This window comes from Rhagoletis zephyria, unplaced genomic scaffold, assembly GCF_001687245.7.
Source record: "Rhagoletis zephyria isolate East Lansing unplaced genomic scaffold, Rhagoletis_zephyria_1.1 Rzeph_scaffold_03844, whole genome shotgun sequence".
NCBI lineage: Eukaryota > Metazoa > Arthropoda > Insecta > Diptera > Tephritidae > Rhagoletis > Rhagoletis zephyria.
In genome coordinates, this window is record NW_016160927.1 from 28288 (window position 1) to 51847 (window position 23560).

Below are 23560 nucleotides of genomic sequence, written 5' to 3' on the forward strand. Positions count from 1 at the left end.
AGTTGAAATGTGCCACAGTTGCATGAACAGCAGCTCTCTGCACTTTTACCAGAAATTTTAATTAATTTCGTGAACAACTGTAAATAATATTTTATATACAGTATCGGTCATATCTATAGCACGCCATTTCGAAGTGATATTGTGTGCAACTTATGTTTATTTGTTTATTTTTGAGAATTTTCAATTAAAATACAGTTCTTTATCTAACAAACGCCAAATGTGTTGCGGTTTTCATCCATAAACAAATAAATTGAGTTTATTCATTATATGGAAGCCAATGCGACAAAAAAAAATCTAAAAAATTAACGGTAATTCGTAGCCACTTGAAATTTGCACATTATCAGACTAAAATTGCAGGGGCTAAAAAACTGTGTACTCAAAAAAATTCTAATACTTCCGAGAGAAAAGTTTGAAACTTAGGTGAAAATTTGTTGCACTTTTTTGAAGTTTACTACCAATTGTTAAACTTGGGTTTATATGGGGTTTGTTAGAGAAAGAACTGTATTTTAATTGAAAATTCTTAAAAATAAATAAATAAACATAAGTTGCACACAATATCACTTTGAAATGGCGTGCTATAGATATGACCGATACTGTACATAAGGATTGCATACCTTTGTATGTAAATATGTTCTCATATTACTATATTTTAATTTGATTCAAATTTTCTCCTCGCTTCAAATTAAATTACAAAAACCAACCCACAGGCTAAGTATACGAAACATTTATTAATCCGGCGCTCGCCTACTGGCTTTCATGGGCCGCTCAGCATGAATCCGACACCCTGGTGCTAAACACCTTGTTTTCGCCTATAAACTTCTATTCGCTATTCTGCTTTCTTTGTTCTGTGATTTAATTAACAAGTGCCAGGTAAATATTCCGCCTTTGTTGCTCTTTTGGCTTCGTGGTTTGTTTATAATTATATTTATGTACAATGTATGTACATTCATACATGCGCATATATGTAAATATGTAGTATATGTACACACATGCATACATACATACATACATTTATATTTTGTAATTCATTGCTAATATTTTATTAACAACTTAGTGATGTCATCTTACACTAAATGAAACTCATTAATTCAATATCTGACTATTTTGTTTAAAAATATGCGTTCTTCTTTTAGACGCCGCAGAATCGAAACTACGCTCGTGCAAGTGTTCATAATTAATTTACATTAAAATGCGTAGTTTTCTATTTTCATTTTACCATTTTCTCATACGAACATACATGTGTATAATATGTACATATGTATGTATGTACATACCTTAGACAGTGTCAAATAAAAGCAAATTTTTTGCGACCACAAATGAGAATCTCGGTTTCGGTCACAAAAAAAAAATATTGCGGCAAAATTTCGGAAACCGCGATACAAGTCTAAAAATCGTCGGGATGAGTGGCATCGGTATTGAATATGTATTTAGTCCCGCGACCTTTTCTAGTTGAAATGTGCCACAGTTGCATGAACAGCAGCTCTCTGCACTTTTACCAGAAATTTTAATTAATTTCGTGAACAACTGTAAATAATATTTTATATACAGTATCGGTCATATCTATAGCACGCCATTTCGAAGTGATATTGTGTGCAACTTATGTTTATTTGTTTATTTTTGAGAATTTTCAATTAAAATACAGTTCTTTATCTAACAAACGCCAAATGTGTTGCGGTTTTCATCCATAAACAAATAAATTGAGTTTATTCATTATATGGAAGCCAATGCGACAAAAAAAAATCTAAAAAATTAACGGTAATTCGTAGCCACTTGAAATTTGCACATTATCAGACTAAAATTGCAGGGGCTAAAAAACTGTGTACTCAAAAAAATTCTAATACTTCCGAGAGAAAAGTTTGAAACTTAGGTGAAAATTTGTTGCACTTTTTTGAAGTTTACTACCAATTGTTAAACTTGGGTTTATATGGGGTTTGTTAGAGAAAGAACTGTATTTTAATTGAAAATTCTTAAAAATAAATAAATAAACATAAGTTGCACACAATATCACTTTGAAATGGCGTGCTATAGATATGACCGATACTGTACATAAGGATTGCATACCTTTGTATGTAAATATGTTCTCATATTACTATATTTTAATTTGATTCAAATTTTCTCCTCGCTTCAAATTAAATTACAAAAACCAACCCACAGGCTAAGTATACGAAACATTTATTAATCCGGCGCTCGCCTACTGGCTTTCATGGGCCGCTCAGCATGAATCCGACACCCTGGTGCTAAACACCTTGTTTTCGCCTATAAACTTCTATTCGCTATTCTGCTTTCTTTGTTCTGTGATTTAATTAACAAGTGCCAGGTAAATACATATACATACATATGTTAAACCAAATAAAAATACATGCATACATACATTTTTCTACGTATGCCAAAATTATAACTCTTGCATGTATGTATATGGTATGTGGATAGAGACGGGCAAAGCATATAGAAAAATCTTTGTATTCAATATATATAGTCGTGAAGCATTTTCAGACATAGAGGGTGCCTTAAAAACATCTTGTTCTCACCAGTCACGATGGCGGCGACACTTCTGGGCGTCGACTCGCGACTGGTGACTGGTGACGCTTGTACACCAAATCCTGAGATGCAGGATAGTTCCGGCTGATCTGGCGGGAGTATCGAAGAGCAGATTTGTCAGCAAGGGAGCCCTACAATGTGAAGTCCTATCTCCTCTTCTATGTGCCTTGGCAGTAAACGAGAGGATGAGGGGTGCTGCAGTGTCATTTCAAACTAAGCAGGGCGGACAAATGGACCAATGAAAATGGCCTAGGATTAACCCTAAGCAACCCGGAGCTTTTACTATTTACCTGGAGGTGCAAGATTTCACGATTAAAAACGCCGGCAAACTCCGGCAAATTCGGAACTTACCATTAGTGAATGTGCGAAAAAAACTAAGACCCACACTAGATAAGAAACTAAGCATTTAATTTCGAACGCACCATCATAAAATGTAAGCGACTATGAGAGTATATGCTAACCTCCCTAACTGACCTCACACTCTTCAACAGTGAAACATAAGCCTGAAGTCAGTAAGCCTGAACATAGTTTTGATGGAGATCTCCTGGCAAAAGAGATCACCTCCAAACCAGCCTTTAAGTTCCTTGCTCCCTTCTACCAGTAACTGCGCATCACCCAGGCCTCTCTTGAGGGGTAGAGGAGGAGCCATCGGGAGGAATTTTGGAAGCGCAGCAATCTCCCCATTCAGAGACGAAATAAAATTTCTCCAGAGCCCAGCTTGCGATCCAGTTAACCACCCGGTTTTTCTGAATCTAATAGCAATGTTCAAAATGACGCTAAGCGCCAGTGGAGGTTTGGTTATAAGTATCCCACTAATACCGATTAGGGCGATCTGCTGCACACGCACCAGTTGCTTAACAAGTATAGCCATCAGACAAAGGCTGCGTAAACTATGGGTTCATAGAGCGAATGAATTAATTTGGGTGAGAAATCCCACCTCTTAAAAATTGCTCTCCTGCAGCAGTACAAGGCAACCGAAATCTTTCATACCCTTTTCTCAAAATTGCGCTTCCATGATAGCTTCATGTTACAGGATCAGGCCTAAGTACTGTCGAATATCTACAGACGGTCGTCGCCGATCGAGGGAAGAGCCAAGACCAGTTCTGGCTCGCTGGGGTTGGCTGCGGGACCATCCCTATGTAGTTGCCAATGTCGAGGAAGGCTCCTACTGCTTTACATTTTTGATTTAAAGCTGCCTCTTCCGCTTTAGTAATGTGCGCTGGACGGTATTCACCGAGGTCCGCTTGCAGTAAGCATATTGCGTTCTCGAACGACAATGACGAGGAATCCTATTTCTTATGTGCGGGTCAATATGTCTTCAGCGTTTTTAGCATAAACGATGGCAGGCTGATAGACCTGAAGTGCAAAGGAGCGAATTAGAGCCCTTACCAGCCTTTGGTATAAAAGGAACTTTTAGGCTAATTCAGGCACCCTTCCATGCTTTCGTAGACAGTTTTTGCATGACTCCCTCTTCGATCTTCTAATAGGCAGAAGAAAACCCACTTCTATGGGCTCTATTAAATAGTCGTCTGCTTGGCGCAATCAAATCCGAATCTTATTGGATGCGCGTCGAAGGTATCTTAATCAGATCCCTAGGAATTGAAGGGTTTGAACGATCCCCCTTGCGTTGCCTCACCGTAGATTTCTCCTGTTGAAGGGTTACAAAGAAAATTAGCATCAAAGAGAAGCTTTAGCGCCCCAAGGAAACGGAATGATTCGGGATACTCTTCCACGTATCCGCTGAAGGTTTTCAAGGACTCCCCCTTCGCTATTCTAATTCCAGACTTGTATTTCCCCCGAAAGCTCAGCCATCCATAAGGACGGTTTCCTTACACCCTTCCGAAATGTCAGTGGGCATACGCCGTAGGTATCTCAATATAATTTTTCTAGCATAAACCAGGATGAATGAAAAAAAATATTGTTTTTAATTTATTGATATTACGAAGTCTATATGGTCGGCTAAAGTATTTTTAACATTTTGTGATTATATATATATATGTATGTATGTATTTGATTCGAACTTTGAGCTTATTTAAAGTGTTCGCATAAGCGCTTTATTAGTTATATTGCGTTTTACATACCTAATTTTGCCCCACTCCTACTCTTATAGATAAATACCTTATATGAAAACATTCACGAATACGTACTATTTAAAGTTCGCACATCGGCGGTGGTGAGCTTTCCTTGCTTATACTTCTTTATCAATTCCATGTTGGCATTGACTTAGTCCAAAAATAATCAAATTTATATACACTTCCGTTAGTTTTTTCATTTCAATAAAAAAAAAGTTACGGAAAACTGGTTACTTATCAAAATTTGCTTAGTTAGTACGTGTATTTCTATATGATTGCATTAAAAATGTATTGCTGAATTTTATATAAATTTGTATAAATCTTTTTTTTTGTCTTTGATATCCTCGGTTTTTATTCACTTTTGCGTTTAACATTTAATTGGATTTTTTTTTATTATTTTTTACTTATGTATGTACATATGTTTGTATTATGCGTCATCAAACATTTCTGATTTATTAGCTTCTTCACTTTCCATTATTTGTGTTACCACACACATTTCACTGCAATATTATTCTTTATTATTACTGCACACCTCGTAAATTTATGTCCACATAAAATAGATAATAAAAACACAAATGCTACATTAAGGTAAAGAATAAATACATATGAATGTAAATATGTATGAATGTAGATATGTTTGTATTGCAACGTATTAATTGGCAGATGACGCGGTTCACAGCTCGCCTGCGCAGGCAAACGTGCGAAAAAGTGCTTGTGGCAATAAAACTTTTCTTTATTGAGTAGCGTAAAGGATGCGCATGTATGTGAGTTCGGTTTATAAGTGGCAGAAAATTCCAAAAAAAATATACATTGAGATATCATACTTCAAACATTAACTCATTAGTTTTTAATTGAGTTATTGGTGCAATATGCAATATACATTTTTTTTGAAGTCGGTTAAAAAAAAAAAACATACTATTAAATTTATGCAAATAATCAGTAATAGAGTCGTATAGACACTTTTCACTACTTATGGACGAAAAAATAAAATATGTTTAAATTCTCTATTAAATCACACACGGAAGCATTCGTTCCTAAATCTAATGCTAAGTGTTCCGGCATCCATGAGGCTGCGAATAACGGCCAAAGTTTATGCCTCAATAAAAAAATAACAATGGGAATTGAATATGGAGACTATGCAGATCGATTTAGATGGCAACTGTTAAGAAGTTACTCAGCACATTAGCTCGTTTTCAGTGATGACATGTGTAAACCTCTTCCCCTAAGAACTTATATAAGTTTACAAACAACTTCGAACAGCTATGGTTTTTTCCCCAACCCGGATCTGCATTTGATATGGCAGATGAGAATCATACGGGCATGTGCTGCAAATCGTACGATTTGAAATCGGTGCGATTTGCAAAACTTATTTGGAGATTTCATAACAAAAGGGCAACAATTTGGCCCTACAATGAAGAATAAGAGGGAAGCGAGATTGATTTGCCGCTATAAGAAGAGAGAGTCCGAAACACGGGAGGCGAAGAGCTTAGAAAGCTGGCCGACAGGAAAAACGCACGAAAATTTACCCAGAGAGTTATAGCCTGATTATGGCAACTTAACTTAACTATACGGAACGTAGAACTTAGAGAATCAAAATGAAACAGATTTCGACGTGGCATTAAGTTACGTTAAGTTTCGGCTATTCAATTAAAGCAACACTCATTTACCAGAATTTTTAAGAGAGAGCCGTAAGTTACGTTAAGTTGCCATAATCAGACCATTGGGCGACTCAAGGAAAGTTCCAATACCGAGGCGAACTGCTGCAGAACAACCTTGACGACCTAGTAACCGTTATCCAGAACATACTCAAATTATAGACGGAACACTTTTCCACCCTATTGAATGGTATCTAGCAGCACTAAAAGTAGTAGAGAAGAGCCTCCAGTCGATGATGACAGAGTCGATGTTCCACCACATGACTATGCCGAAGTACGAATAGCAATCCAGCTGAGCTATTCAAGTACGGCGGCGACATGCCCGACGTCCGAAATTTAAGTGTGCTCTGCCCAATACACCGGAAAGTCAACCCCGCCATCCGCACCAACTACTGTGGGATCAGCCTTTTATGTAAGCATAGGTTAACATTTTCGAGTGTATTGTGTCAAATACGGAAGCCACCTTCAGGGGGTATTCACCTTACACCAAATCTTGGAAAAGACCCTCGAAAAAGAGATCAGCACCCACAATCTATTTGTATGCAGTTTTGTTGCCCGTTCAATTTTATTCTGATGAAGTGCAAGTTTCAAATGGCTAAAAGGTCCCGTTGATTTTTGAGATTTTTTTTTTGGTGACGGACTTTTTCATATCGAAAATTTTCTAGATATTCCTAATAAAAAGTTTAAAATTTTGATGAACATTTTTTGAATTCTTGTGAACTTTATATAAAGTGTGAAACTTTGATTGATATGGTTTATATTATAGAATGAACTATATTTTCATAAATAATTAATGCAAGAAATTGTTCATGAAAATAACTGGGAATATTATATTAGAACAAGGTGATCCCCTTAATTTGCCATCTAGTGTACATATGTACATTAGGGTGGCAGTAGCGTCGGAATTTTAATACTCTCACCCCCTAGGATTGTTTTATATCGAAAAACAGTATACTCCTGTTTTTATTTCGAAATCATAAAATAGTCAGGGGTCGCTCGAAGAGCTCAAAGTTTTCCATGTATGTTTTATGAGAAAAAACGAATTTTTGTATAAACGAAGGTCAGCGGACTTCCAATAATAATACCCGCTTGTTTAGTTTACCTTTTTTTTACCAACGATTTTTTATTTTTCAATATTCCTAACATCAAATTTGGAAATTTTTTCTCCCACAAGCTGTTTACTTGTTACTAACAATTAATTGCAGAAACAAATAGTTTAATACAAATAAAGAATATCAGCACACACCTTGACTAAATACACAAACCAAATAATGGGTGCCATGAATGCCAGGTGTTAAAAACAGTAACAAAGAAAAGTAAACAAGCCCGCAAAGTCGAGGCATCAATTAGCCGAAACAAATGTTACAAGCGAATTAACTAATCGAAACATGAAAATTTGTTAAACTGTGAATTTCTGATTACACAAATTATTATTATTTTTTTAATACATATGTATGTACAGACACGCATACGACCTCATATGCAGCAATAACTACAACTGCATACTGCATGCCTAATTTTAAGCTTTTTTGCATTTCGCTTATTAACTCTACACGTGTAAGTGCAAAGGTAAGAGCATATAACGGTAAATTTACTGAAATGACGCCAGCAGGAAGCTAACTAGCAGAAAAACACCAACGGAAGGAAAAAATGAAAAAAAAACAAGTGAAACACAAAAACTCCCCGATTGCATCAATCCTTAATCACGCAAGCAATCTTGCCACAAAATTTAAGTATTCGTATTTTCACTTTTAGTGCTTCAAGGAGGCAGCAACAATATAAACTACATTTAGAAAACAAAATTTGCGTGCAAGGAAAAATTTTCCAGCATTAAATACAACAAAAACAGTAAAGCAAAGGGGGTAATTCAACGCTACAGACGTTTGTATAACTAAAGTCTAATTTAAAATTTTACTTTTCTGCCACACACCCGCACACACGCGCACACTTTACGCACAAAGTTCCCAACTTATTTTAATTTTTGTTATTATTTTTTCCCCCCAACAACCACCACTTGATTCTAGCATTGAATTTAGTGTTTCGCGCGTCCGTTTTTTCCCTCTTTATTTCAAGCACCGATAAGTCGCCTCGAAAGAGTACCGCATTGTGTCAGCGTTTCTACGCCACTGAGCAGGTTGTCGACGCACGGCACACAGCCAAGCAACTCATGGAGTCTACAAAAATGTTCTAACAAATGTGCCAACTCAAAATATGTTGTTGTACTTGTATATGTCTACTTTGGAGCATCCGGCGCCGCTCCAACAAGCCATGCCGTTGAGAGGCGGTTGGTTGTTTGTTGGCTGCTCCAAGAAAAATAGTACACACATTTTTTTTTGTGCTCCAAAGCAGACTCCTTCTCTCAACCACTAAGCAATGCGCAACGCTATTCAACAAAGTGAATATTCAGTTGCAAAAGTTTGGTCTTTGCTTAAGTTTGATATACACCGTAGTAAATAGTCTAAGAAATTCAAAATTTATTTCAGAAAATATTTCAATATATTTAAGGTTAGCAAGAAGAAGATAAGCGATGGGTAATCATTAGTTTGAAATATTTTTTTAATAAGAATTTGATAATTTTTTTAAATAAAAGCTTACAGCTCACCATACAAAAGTTTCTCTCTAAAACTAATCGATAGTGCAAGATCATTTTGAAAAAGGACATTGCAAATTAATTACTGTTTTCGAATTTGTGGCTAAATATTATACAACCCCAATTTTCTCTAATTTCTTATTCTTTTTAAAACTATCCGTCGTTCGGAGGCGTCGTAAAACTGTAGGCAAAGCACTTTCTCTCTCTGAGAAACATTCTTATGCATACAAATTATCTTCTGTGCAAAGTAAGGCTTATAAAATACCTTATTATAAGGCCCTAATGGCCTATTACGTCTGTTCTGACTTCTCGGGATTAGATAGAGTGGGGAACGGAAACAAAACTAAGTATCTCCTTTCATCACTGTTGATAGCTACAAGTTTGAAAAAGTAGACGACTTCGTTTATTTGGGAACCAGCATTAACACCAATAATATATGAGCCATGAAATCAGAGACCAAGAACGCGTTCCAGTTTTGGTTTACTTCTGCATGAGAACAAAATTTAATGTCAAAAACGTTCCCACAAAAGAAGCAAATGGGAAAAAATTGAGAACAATAGATTTGGTAACGTTTCCGAAGAGAACAAAATGCGAGCGAATCTCTCGGGAACGTTCTCAAAAAAAACAGAATGAGAACGAAACTTTCGGGAACATTTCCAATGAGAAAAAATTGAGAACGAAAGTATCGAAGACGTTTTCACGGATGATCAAATAAGAACAAAAATCTGGGGTACGTTCTGCTAGGGAACAAAATGAGAACAAACGTTTTGAGAATTTAAAGTTAAGAATGAGAGTGAGTCTGTGTGTTGGTAAGAAAACTCGTTCCAGTGAGAGCTACGATTGTTAATTCGAAGCCAGGGAAAATCTGGTTCAATTGAACTTCCAGTTCGTTTAAGGTACATTTATGGAACAATTTTTCATTTTCTATGCAGCAAAAGTTCGTGTCTTAAGTCTTTCGTAGACTTCAGTTCTTTTTTGACTAATTTTAATACTCAAATATTTCAAGGTAATGAAGGCTTCATATGTGAAAAATTTTGTTCTCCATTATTCGCGAATAGTTCAGAGAAGATTTGTTCGCCTTTTGTTCTCAGTCAGAAAGTTCCTTAGACATTAGATCCCGAATTGTTCTTCGAGACAAAGTGCCTTAGACTATTATTCCCGTGTAGTTCTTGTCCAAAACGTTCCGGGGAGTTTTGTTACCATTTTGTTCTCTTAGAAATGTACCCGAAAGTACTGTTCGCATTTTGTAAAGTCCTCTATCGTCGTACAAAAATCACACTCTATAAGGCGCTCATCATGCCCGTGCTGATGTATGGCGCGGAGGCATGGACAATGGAGTTTTCGAGGGAAAGATTCTGCGAAAGATTTACGGGCCTTTGCGCGTTGACGATCTCGAATACCGCAGACGATTTAACGATAAAATGGTATAGACATAGTGCAGCGAATTAAAATCCAGCGGCTACGCCCGTGTTTATGTATGACGTAGAGGCATGGACAATGGAGTTTTCCAGGGAAAGATTAGATTTAAAAGACGACTTATCGATGAGCTGTATGAGCTTTAAAATGGTATAGGTCATGTCTCTCGAATGGACAGACACGCTCCTGCTCTGAAATTATTCAACGCGTGTCGCGATGCTGGTAACAGAGGAATAGGAAGGCCTTCTCTGCGGACTAAAGCAATATAATTTGAATATCTCTTTTTTAACATTTATTGCATATTGTTGAACCTTCTTCCGGAATAAACCGGATTCATAACATAGGAGCCATAAAAATTTAAGATAGCGATACTGAAAACAAATCCAACAAAACCTAAATGTTTAAAAGACAAAAGCGACATTTTTTTTTATTTTCTTTGTGATACAGAAATATTCCTAAAGCATCTATGTAGATGCGTTCCTGCATGAAAAAAATTTTAAATCGCATCATATTTTTGGCAGTTAGGGCTCGATATGTCTATTCAAACACCTTTTTCTTGCATTTAAAATTTGGCTTCCAGCTCTCCAGAACTTTTTTTTCATTTGAGGTATTCAAACCTACCTGGTTATCTGGTTATATCTTTAGCTAAGTTTACAAAACAAATACACTAGAGAATAATAATGTTTAGCCAGATAATATCAGGTTACCACAATTATTTATGTTGTTTGAAAAAGAACTTTGCCGTTGTTGTTTATTATCCCGAAGAAATTAATGAGGCCATGATAGCAAAAGTCGCGTAACCAACATTTTTTTTTTGCAGTCAACCTCATAAAGTAGTTTCAAACGGGATAAAAAAAAAAAAATCTGGGTTAAGCCACTTCTGCTATCACGGCCTCAAATATACGATCATTCCGTTGGCTGAGTGGGAAGATCACCCTATCTCGTTTGCCAGTTCGAAAATGCCCTATCTCAATATAAATTCAATTCAAATTTCAAATTCGGAAACAGAGCGTTTTTGAACCGGCAAACCGAGATGGAACCCTCTTCCACTGGTTTAAGAAATTTTCATTCCGCAATAAACAGGTGAAGTAATAAAAACGTTTTATTTTCTGACATTCAGCTGCCTCATAGTCAAATTTTAAAAGCAATTTTCCAACTAAGGCATTTGAAATCTTTCTTCTGCCATGGAAATTTTAATAGAAGAAAATTTCTTTTTAATTTCTAGAGCGTTTTTGATATGAATTTTTTGTTTTTCTTTACAACTTAAATTGATTCAAATTCAAACTAGCAGTAAGAATCTTTGAATACCAGTGTTGATTATTAAGCTAACAACAAGTTGATGCTTCGTTTACTCCGTTCTCTCACTTGCATTGTAAATATATACTCGTTCTCTCTTACTCAAGGCATATTTGACACTCAAGAGACAAAATACTCGCTTTGTTTTCATTTCTTTTGTTGCTATTATTAGTGAAATTTTTATTGTTATTATTCAAATAACAATTTTTAATACTTTCGACTACTGCTCCGAATTTACATAGGGTAAGATTGCTGCACTTGAGACGCACTTTGGCTTTCAGTAGTCTAGTGGTTTACTTGTCTGGCGCCCAATCGACGTTAGTGTCAAGTCAGTTAACATGCGTACACACATACATTGGCGACTTTCTTCTTGCATTCCTTGCTATTGGGCGCAAAGAAAATTGTTTGAAGGTAGAAAAATTCTCAAGTTTTCAAGCTTTTTAACGTATGAGATTAGCATCTTTAGAGTTTACAGTGATATACCGCCCGAAAGTTTAAGGTTTCATGAGCTGCTTTCAATTTAATTGAGTACGTTTAGAGATCTACTACAAGTTTCGGTTATTTGAAGAAAAGCCTTTGGTTGTACACACATTAGGCTGGTTCAAAAAAAAAAGCAAAATCGAGTTTCAATGATTCGCCCCCTGCTCTATGCCCCTTAATATAAACTATTTTCGATGGGTCCCCAAAGAAGGCCAACAAATGCAATAGAGGGACATCATAAAAATACCATTTCCACGATGCATGGAAAAGTTTCGATTTTTTTTTTTCAAAATAAAAACAGGGGTGTATTTTTCCGGTGTAGAAAAATCCTAGGGGTGAGAGCATACAAATTCCGACTTTACTTCTTTTTTTTACCATCCTTATATCAATCGATACATATCTACACTTGAATGTATTTGTTTAATGTTCGTCTCGATTTTTATTATCACTAGTCATTCTATATAAATAGCCAGTACCGCCACGCATTCATACCCCTCTTCAGCTGTACGAAATTGTAAGACACTTTAATTCTTATTGCTTTTAAATATCTATGCAATTCTAACTAGATTACCAACCTCCTACGCTCGCAGTGACCTTTTACTACCGAAACGAAAAGCACTGAAGAATAGGAAATTTTGCGTGCTAATGTATTTTGGAGATGATTGCAAATGACCTTCGCAATTTAATTAGTTTATTATCTTCAAAGCAACAAGTGGGCATTGATTCCGAGTGAAATTTCTACTATGTAACTAAATGTGTGCGTACCTGCCAATGCCAATGAAAGCAGATGAGGTAATACTATGGATTTAATTAGTTTCAAAAATGTATGTATGTGCATACATATGTATGGATATATAAATACATATGTACATATTTTCACATTCACTTTATTAGCATACTTCTCCCTTTGGGTTTCATCAGCATACATACTTACATACATACTACCTTTTAAGTAGTAGTCAAATAAATATGAAACTTGAACATTTATCTGTCTACAGTCGGTTACCAAAATTAATATCCCAACAAACTCGAGGTTAAGTTGACAACTAAGATATTTCTCAAATCTTCAACGTTGTTTCTCAATAGTACCTCAAGTGGAGGATCTTTGCATGAAAAAAGGACTGTTTCTCAAGTTGAGAAAATGCTAGTTCTCAACTTGAACTCCAGTGTAATTCTCCCATTGGTCTCAAAACATATCATTGAAATACTGAAATTGAAATAGAAAAATACCTTATATTTAAATATTAATTTTTTATTTTATTACTCCTTTTATATTATGTAGTTAATCAATATCGTATTACAATAATTCACTTCACAGTATGCAGTCCGACAGTAATTTTGCCACTTAATTCACTTCGCGTTTTATTTTCTTTCAAAACTATTTGAGGATACTTTGGAGATTATTTACTCTTTCTTGGTAATTTTCCTCTTTATATAGCTTTAGTTTTTCACTTGATAATTAAAAATTCGTTCCTCTATCACTTTTTACGTATCTGCGCGTCGGTTAGAGATGAGATGGAGAATGATGTTGGACATCAACTCGAGACCAAGGAATTTCTCCAAGGTTGGAGAAATATTTTTTTTGGTGTTTATTGGGATTTTACACTTGCTGTCAAGCTAACTTACGAGCATTCCCGTAAACGCTGCCTTTACGTGCCCTGGCCACCAACAACAACGAGGGATAATCCACACCTTTTGTGTATCTCAATACGCATTTGTCCTTTGTGTTATTACGGCAGCAGAGTTCAATCACCGCTCCCATTTTCACAGCAGCCAAATAATCTCTGTGGCGCCAAATTACGCTTCGTGTCGCCTTCGCCCATCCACAGCATCCTTGCATAACTGGCGATGAGTTGTCAACAGCGCCAAGTTTGCTTTGTACAGCATAAAATGTTATGGGAGATTTATTTTATCGCATAGATTATTTGTGCATACATACGTATGTACGTACATATTTTCCAGCTTTTGCCTGCAGATACGCTCGTGTTAAATTAATCCCATCAAATGTTACAACTGCTCATCAATCTGTTATACGGAATGCTATAGAGTTGTGATAAGATATTTTCTGGGAATTTAGGGACTCAAATTATAACTCGGCGCATGGTCAATGTGTTTGTCAAATTTGAAATAGATAGCCTTTATACACATGAATATAATTTCAGCTTCATATCAAAGACAAATTGTTATAATTTACTCAACATATATAAATAAATTTTGTAAATGTGGCAACTCTCTTATAATATGTTTTCAAAATAGTTTGGCTAAATTTTATTTTGAAAACAGAAACAAGCTTTTTTTAATTTCTTTTGTTCGCCGCCGGTGTTGTAACGATAAGCTTCATCTCTTCTCAATAAATTTAACTTTTAAACTGGTACACATCCTTCAAACATATCTTAGAATAATTTAACCTTTCTAGTTTGACACCCTTACTAAAATATTTCATTTAACCTGTCAATTAAAATGATTTTGAATTACTTAACAGGTGCCAACTCTCTTTAAAAATACGTTTCGAAATAAAGCTTTTTGAGCTTCTATCGTTTAATACCTTTATTCAAGTATTTCATTTAGCTTGTTAATTAAAGCGATTCTGACTTTATGTAAAGGTGGTAACCCCTTTAATATAAACATAAATAAAGCCTTCCTAAATCCTTCTTGATTAGAATATATGTACATATCTACAGTAGACTGCATCACCAAAAAAAAGTTGCGATTTTTCCACCGGGATTACAAAATTTATTATACATCAAGACGTCCGCCAAAATAATTCGGAAAAATATTAAAATTTACGTGAGCTGGACCGATTTGAAAACACCTCCAAAAATAGAGTTTGTTATGAATAAAACAGTGAGTTGAACACTAAATTGGACAATTCGGTCACGTCTTGGTTAATCGCAGAATTATGAAAGAGTGGTTTGTGTTTGGATATTTTAGTGAATAATATGAAATTCACGCCAAACGCTGAAAAATGTATGGTTTTTATAATTATCTGCACGCCTACTGTACACAACAATTTGACAACTAATACATATTCTCAATTGTCTTGTCTCAAATTGTGTTACATATGTAAACGCAGCGTAAGCTTAAAAAATCTGCATAAAAATATGAAACAAAATATTTTAACAGCATCAAAAATCGCATTATTCCGTTGAAAAGATTTTTAAGTAAAGAACAAAGCTCTGGAGGGCTAGTCGAGAGATGCAAGGTTCTAGTCCCAGAGCAGGAAATTTTTTTTGTAATATTTATTTATTAATTGTATTTAAAAAAAAAAAACAAGTTTATCTAATTTATTTTTTATGTTATTTGAGTATTTAGGTTTTTCCATATATGAAATTAATTTTACAATTTGTAATTTATATTTCAATTGAAATACATAATTGACTTACCTTACTCTAACCACCTCCAACCGGATTCGAACCTGCAATCTCGGAACCTAAAGCAGTAGTCTTCACGCGACGCCACAGCCGACATTTGCCAGGAAAGCAATTAACTTTGTCTTAACAGCACTGGCAAAATTCAAAATTATTTAAGGAAATTATAGCTTATGTTGATGAAATTATTACTTATATTGAGTAAATTTACTTTTTCAAATTAATGACGCCCTATTTTTAAATTAAAGAAAAATTTCTAAAATTGAGTAAATTTTTCGTAATATTAAGCATGATAAAAATATAGTAAGGTAGAACCGCTGAGAGTCACTTTTAAAATTCTTGACGTTTCCAAACAATTTAATTTTTAAATTTACTCACAAACTCACACACACATTTTCATTTTCAATCTCAAGCAACAACAATTTCGAACAATTTCAATTTTTTATTTTCACTTTTATATGATTTTAAAATGTTGGCAAACTTCAAAAAAAAATCATGGCCGACAAATTGAGAGAACGGTTATACCTTGCTATGTTTTTATCATGATATTAAGGAAAAAATACTCACTCGAAAATGAGGATACTGTTTTCTTGATTTAAGGAAATGCTTTTTTCTAAGTGTAGGGAAGCGAATATATAGGGGTATTCATCTAAGCACGTAAATGCTTCGTAACCACCTAAACCTTATAAACTTACTTAATTTTGAATGAAAAACCGGTATATTTACGAGATTTTAATAGTTTGTAAAGTATTTTTAGTTCATTGTCTAGTTTATATATATAGTATATACATACATACATATAAGTATACGTATAATTTCCATATCAATGAACTCGAAGCTTATTGTGATTTTGAAAGTTTGTTTTTCAGCACTTAAATTTATAAAATTCTTTATTAAAAATACGGAAAATGTAAAAAAAAACTTTACGTCAATAAATGCTCAACTTAAAAAAAAAATAGCTCTTCATTTTAACTATTGGTATTATTTAGCTCTTTTTAGCACTTTTTTCGACCGTTTTAGCTCCAAACGAAATTTTTCCGATGCCGAAACGATTACTCTATTATGATTACCTTCTTCTTCTTCTTTATTGGCGCTGTAACTGCCTAAGCGATTTTGGCCGAGTCCAAAACAGCACGTCAGTCATTTCTCTTCTGTGCTAAATGACGCCAATTGGAAATGCCAAGTGAAGCCAAGTCCTTCTCCACCTGGTCTTTCCAACGCAGAGGAGGCCTTCCTCTTCCTCTGTTACCAGCATCGCGGCCTGCGTTGAATATTTTCAGAGCAGGAGCGTTTCTGTCCATTCGAACGACATGACCAAGCCAGCGGAGCCGCTGTGTTTTAATTCGCTGCACTATGTCCATGTCGTTGTAATGGCCCGTAAATCTTTCGCAGAATCTTTCACTCGAAAACTCCAAGAATCGCCTGATCAGATGCTTTCATTGTCCATGCCTCGGCGCCATACACCAGCACAGGAATGATGAGTGACTTATAGAGTGTGATCTTTGTACGACGAGAGAGGACTTTACTTCTCAATTGCCTACTCAGCCCAAAGTAGCACTTGTTGGCAAGAGTGATTCTCCGTTGGATTTCAAGGCTGACATTATTATTGGTGTTAATGCTGGTTCCCAAATAAACGAAGTCGTCTACTTTTTCAAACTTGTAACTGTCAACAGTGACGTGGGTGCCAAGACGCGTATGCTCTGACTGTTTGTGTGCTGACAGGAGATACTTCGTTTTGTCCTCGTTCACCACCAGACCCATTCGCTTTGCTTCTCTATCCAATCCCGAGAAGGCAGAACAGACGTAGCCCTTGTTTTTACCGATAATATCGATGTCGTCGGCATACGCCAGCAATTGTACGCTCTTATAAAGTATTGTGCCTGAGCGGTTCAGTTCTGCGGCTCTTATTATCTTCTCCAACATAAGATTAAAGAAATCACACGAAAGGGAGTCCCCTTGTCTGAAACCTCGTTTGGTATCAAACGGCTCGGAGAGGTCCTTCCCTATTCTGACGGAGCTGGTGGTATTGCTCAACGTCATTTTACACAGCCGTATTAGTTTCGCGGGGATACCAAATTCAGACATCGCGGCATAAAGGCAACTTCTCTTCGTGCTGTCGAAAGCGGCTTTGAAATCGACAAATAGATGGTGTGTGTCGATCCTAATCTCGCGGGTCTTTTCCAAGATTTGGCGTTTCCGCGGTAGTTGGCGCGTATGACGGGGTCGCCTTTCTTGTGGATTGGGCAGAGCACACTTAAATTCCAGTCGTCGGGCATGCGTTCATCTGACCATATTCTGCATACGAGCTGATGAATGCACCTCATCAGCTCCTCGCCGCCGTACTTGAATAGCTCGGCTGGCCTTGCTCTCACAAAATATGACCCTTCCTAATAAGTTCATATATTTACATACATACATAAATAGTTATGTACAGGGATACATTCATATTTGTGTTTAGATTTATTTGTTGTAATAAAAAACATCGATCTGTAGATTTTTCCGCTTTTATTTTTGAACTTGTTTTTTTTTGTATTTGTATTGTGTGTATGTCAACCACGCATAAACAAACGGACTTAATAATTTATTTACTGAAAAGTAGTAATTAATGTATTCATGTAAATATGTACGAAGATATACATATATACATACATTCATACCTAGTTTGTGTTTGCTTATGTATACTTGGAAAAAACAAGTTTTATATTTTAAAAATATAAACAACAACACTAGCATTTGATTTTATTTATGTAAAATACTTTTTGCTCTTTACAATGCTCTCCATTAAACACTCTGTGTGCATACGTGTGTATGTAGTTAGTATGTATTTACATACCCTATGTTTGTATTAGACATGATTTACATGTTTTTTTACAATTAATTATTTTTCATTCAGTTTTCGCGGCAACATTTTAACGCTGTCGACGACGTCATCGTCAGTGTGACGCTACAGGGCCAACACTCTGCCATACACTTGTATATATGTATGTATGTATGTAGGAACATTGTAGCAGCTGCATGCTTACAACATAAAGATTTGTAAAAACTTTTTAAGGAAACCTACGACTGTTAATTGTATGTACATACATATGTACATAAGTATATGTATACTGGATTGATCGCCCTTTGTTCTTCTCCATAAACTATAACGCATTCACCTCTTAAAGCATAGACAGACGGCAGCGTTGTTCCGGATCAACTCGTTAATTCGGAATTATCTCGGGAATTAACTGCAGTTGATCCGGATTAATTCATAAACTTAACTCGGTTCAGAGAGTGAAAAATACAGAGAAAGGGCAAAACTGCCATTTTACCATTTCATCGGTAATGCAGTCATCATACTAATTTAGGTAGGAATATAATTAAAATCGAATAAGAACTTATTTGAATTAACACGGTGATTGCATTACCAACGACAAGGTGGATGTCCATGCTAGTTTTGATTTTTCTTTGTGTTCTACGCTCTCTGAGCAAACAAAGCGGCAACTACCCTGCAAAAATCGTTGGACCATGTAGTCCATTTGTGGTATATTGGAGTACTTACAAAAGTGTTCCTCTGTCATGCTGTAGCGGACCAACTCGTATCTCGCGCCAGCTTATTCTTTGTTACCCGATAACTGCACGTGTTTTAACGAAATGTGATTGAAGTTGAGCATTTGAAAGCACATTTGCATGTCTGGCTGTAGCTGAACGTGTAGAGATGCTCGCTGTTAGTTGTGAGCTCCCAGCATGTTCAGGTTCAAATGCCGTCAGAGGAACATGTAATTTTTAATTTTTGTCTTGGTTTTTATTAATTTCGAAAAAGCATATGAGAAGTGAAGAACAAAAGCGTGTACAAACGAAAAAATATAACGATAATGTCATTGGAGTATGTTGGGAGTAGTTTTGTGCTACTCTGATGTAATGCAGAGATGGAGTATATGGTCCTGCCCTAGGACATCGCAATGTTAATTGGACCATATTTTTTATATGAATTGTGGTTAATTTTGGAGTATTCCTTGGTCCTTAGGGAGTACTCTTTACACGTATGCATGGAGTAGTCGCGATTTTTGCAGGGTAGCTCATCCGCGAAACTAGCTGAATGGTGAGGGCAGCGTACTACAAGCCTGCAGGTCCCAGGTTCGATCTTCGGTTGGAGCAATTGCCAAACAAATTTTGTTTTATCGTTACTTAAATTTTTTTAATTTTATTTGATTTTACTTTATTTTATTTTCGTTCGTTTTATTTTATTTCACATTTTTTATTTTATTATTAGTTAATTTAAATTTTTAGAGTTTAATTTAACTAAACAAACAACTAACTAAAAACCACTTAAAAAAATATAGAGGTTATAATTGAATGAATAAAAAAAAATTAAATGAATATTATACTGGCCGTGGGATTCGAACCTACGACCTCGCGGCTCGTAAATCCGCATTGCTGCCGTCTGTCAAGGCACAATTTTGATCAGATCAATTGCACCGTTAATCCGGATCAACGTTGCGGTCTGTCTATGCTTTTACTCACACCAAAATAAAATTCGAAAAAATACCTTTAAGGTCACTTCCACAATCCTCACGTCATTGTCTGAATTTACGCGCGTTTTATGAATTTTTCTGGATCAGAAGTCACATTATCTGCCATTTGTTGGTGTGGCTTCCCCTGGACAAGTTTTTTTACATACATTTTTTTTTTACATATGTACATACACACATAAATAAATGTTGGTTTTCTATATTTTTTCATAAACAAACAAGCAGATTTGTTAGCTTAATTTAGTTCTTTTAGTTCACACCCAGATATTCGCTGTCAGTCAAAATTAGACAATGAAACTAATTTTCATGGAGAAATGTTTTTATTGGCTCATGAAAACCGAGAAAGAAGAATTCACACTTTTTGCCGTTGCAAGTAAATGGGGTGAGTATTTATTTAGTATATGGAAATGTATGTATTTATGTACGTATGTTAGTATGTACATATGTAAATTAATTATTTTACTGTCTATTATGTCTATATTTTCTTACGCCACTCCATATTTTTTCGCAATTATCGAATTGCTCGTTAAATTATGAGATCACACAAAACTATTAATTTTAGATATGTGGACGTTTAAGAAGTCGGTTTTTGAATAAGAGCGCAGTTTTATAAATTGACCGAGTTGGCTCATGCACAGTGAGAAATTCCTATAAATATTTTTATGAGTTTTTGAAAACAGTATAGGTATATGTAAGTATATGCACAATAGATCGTACCTCCTCGCAAGCAAACAAAAAAGTTCGCCGTTCTCAACTGAGTCTAAGGTATATTTCGAAGACAAATTGGATTTTTTTGCCGAACCTAGGGGTGGCAATTTAAAAAAATTTCTTAAATAGTTCTACTGGAATAATCGAAATAATCAAAATTAAAAAGAAAGTTTCTTCCATCAGAAATTCTTAAATCAGTTTGCAGTACTCAAGAAAAATTGCTTGTATATTTTTTTAAAGAAACTTTGAAGCAACGGCAAAGTACCTTTTCAAGCGACAGAGAGAATGTAAAATACTGCTTGCGATTTTTATTGAAAGCTGGATAATTACTAAGCGAAACATTTTTTCTTAAAGCATCCCATCCAGTACAGAAACGTAAATTTTGTCCACAGTGCGGTCTCGTACTATTTTCATTCATTTTTGTTTTCCGACAGCTTTCGAAAAAGATCATGTTATTTGAAAGCAATAATAAAGTATGCACATACATATATGTACGTAGTCGGCAGTGGCTGATCTTCCAGATGAGCGTGCTAGTATTTTTTTTTTCTTTTCGAACCATGAAAAAGCATCTGTGAAGTGCAAAAGGAAACCATACTGAACAAAAAATATCGGAAAAAACCAAAAACGTATCCGTTTCAAAACTATTTTCAATACTCGTCTGTCCGTACGTTTTTCCAGGAACACAGATCGTCAAAGTATCCGAAAATGGATTCGATAAACCGACAGAAAACCGCATTTCATCATTTTTTTTGCCCGTCTCGGATCTATTTTCAGATTTTTTGCTGGCTGGGTTGTAAAAAAATTGTTTAATAATTCGGTTTGTTATTAATTTATTGCATTTTTTTCTGTTTAATATGGCCCCTTCTCTCAAAGTTCGGTAAGCTGATATCCATATGTCCAAGAGTAACCCACAGGTGGCCAGCGACGCTCTCACCCTCCACAAACCCGATAATGTCGTTACAACTGATCAACTCTGCGGTTGTCGCTATGGCTTAGAGCGCGGTTACCCACGAACGTGTACATAGCGCGGCGTAGGAGTACGTAGAAATATATCAAGTTTTCTATCGATAGAAAGAGAGAGAAGCAACGTCTACGTCACGGTCATGCGGTGGTGCTTTGCTTTTAGTACCCATATAATTCTAATTAGAAAATATTAAATCGTAATTGGGAGAACGTTAGGCACTCCCTAACGAGTTCTATGTGCCGCTTTTTTAACAGAGTTGATGCTTACCTTCCTTATTTACATCACATCCTAGAGCAGTTTATCCGCTTACCGAATGTTAAGTGGCATTCAGCAGTTAGGAAACTTCAACTAGAAGTTGATGGAAAGTTAATGGCAGGAGACCGCTCCCTCCTGTCAACCCTTCCTTTGAATCACTGCTCCCTCCCTCTAGGCACCGCGCTCCAATCAATCATCCATTGAGGAAATTTATAAAAAGAGCTGCTTGGAGCCATTTTCGCGTAGGTGTAATCCTTGTAATCGGGAAGAAATGGAAACGATCAAGAATTTTAGAGTTAGACAACTTATGCTTTTGCCACTATTTCCTCAAGGTTAAGTTTCTACGATAGCTACCTGACTATTAAGAGGCCTAATTAGCATTGACCCTATCAAAAGGCTGAAGGCGAACACCTCTAATCGATGGAATTGTTGAGTTGAAATTTTCGTATTTCTTATACATAATACCACTTCCAGATTGTAGAAGTGCCTCAATCCACTCTACATTCCAAACGGGTACTGCCCCATTCAGCCTCGATAGCTCTGTCGCATGGTAAGTTGGTGCATATTTTTAGGCGCAATATTTAACTTCTTCTGGCTAGGCGACATCTAGAGTCTTCTAATTGTATGTCTTTTATATACATATATCTACAACGAGGTTGACATCTAGACTAGGTTGATATCTAGACTTTGTCATAAATAGCTTTGCTATATTTATAGTATAAATGTTGGTTTGGACACACAACATTGCAAGTTGATAAAAGCGTTGTAAAAAATAAGACCATTTTCGAGATTGTCTTATAAAAATACCTTAGACACAGAGGTGTACGCCGAACTTTTTTGTTCGCTTGTAAGGTGGTACAGTCTAATGCACATGCATACATATGTATGATATCTATGATTTTTTTTTACTATTTTCAACTGCACTTAACTCAAATCTAATAAAATATCAACTACATAATTCTTAATGCTTTGTTTATACTCACATTCCAATTTAGCTAATTGCCGTTGAACTTCCTTAGTTTGCAGGCAAGACTCCTTACTGTTTTCAACATCCGTTGCACTCATCATCACGCGGCCACCTGCTGTACGCGCCAAGCTCAATTTCAAATAGGGTTTCTTCGCGGGATTTTAGTTTTGAATACTACTACTACTTTAAGGGTTGCAACGACAGATGGCAAACTATGCACTATTTTACGGTGTTTTTGATTACATTTTTATGGCTTTTTACTGAGACTTCTTTTCGTATTTTCTTTTTTTTTCTACATTTTAGGCTAACTTAAGCACTCAATTTATTCGAGAGGTTATGGGAGGTCATCGAAAGGATTGATGTGCGCCAATTTTCCCTTCATTTGCAGCAATTAAAGAACGCAAACAATGAACAAAAGAGCCACACAAAAGCAAATAACTTGAGTGCGCATTTTGCTTTTTTTTTTTGTGTTATTGACAAAGAATTTGAATTTAATTGTCGTAACTTTGCGCGCTTTTTAAGCAATTGGAGCCGGACTGGACACGTTCTGACTACTCGAATACTCGTAAAGAACTGAATAGTAACATTGCTGTTTGGTAAATTCAAACAAACTTTATTCGTTGCGACAGACATTTCGCTGCTTTTCTAGCGCCGTAGACGCAGGCATCGCTGCTAGCCATCGCTACGGTTGATGATGTTGTTTTCCAATTCAACTACCAGAGCCACCCAAATTGGATGGC

The 23560-nt window shown here is 35.8% G+C and overlaps 1 pseudogene; it reads right to left on the bottom strand.

The window, feature by feature from the left end:
* Positions 1–22933, bottom strand: part of LOC108369795 (uncharacterized) — a 43696-nt pseudogene extending 20763 nt beyond the window's left edge.
* Positions 22934–23560: the final 627 nt, after the last annotated feature.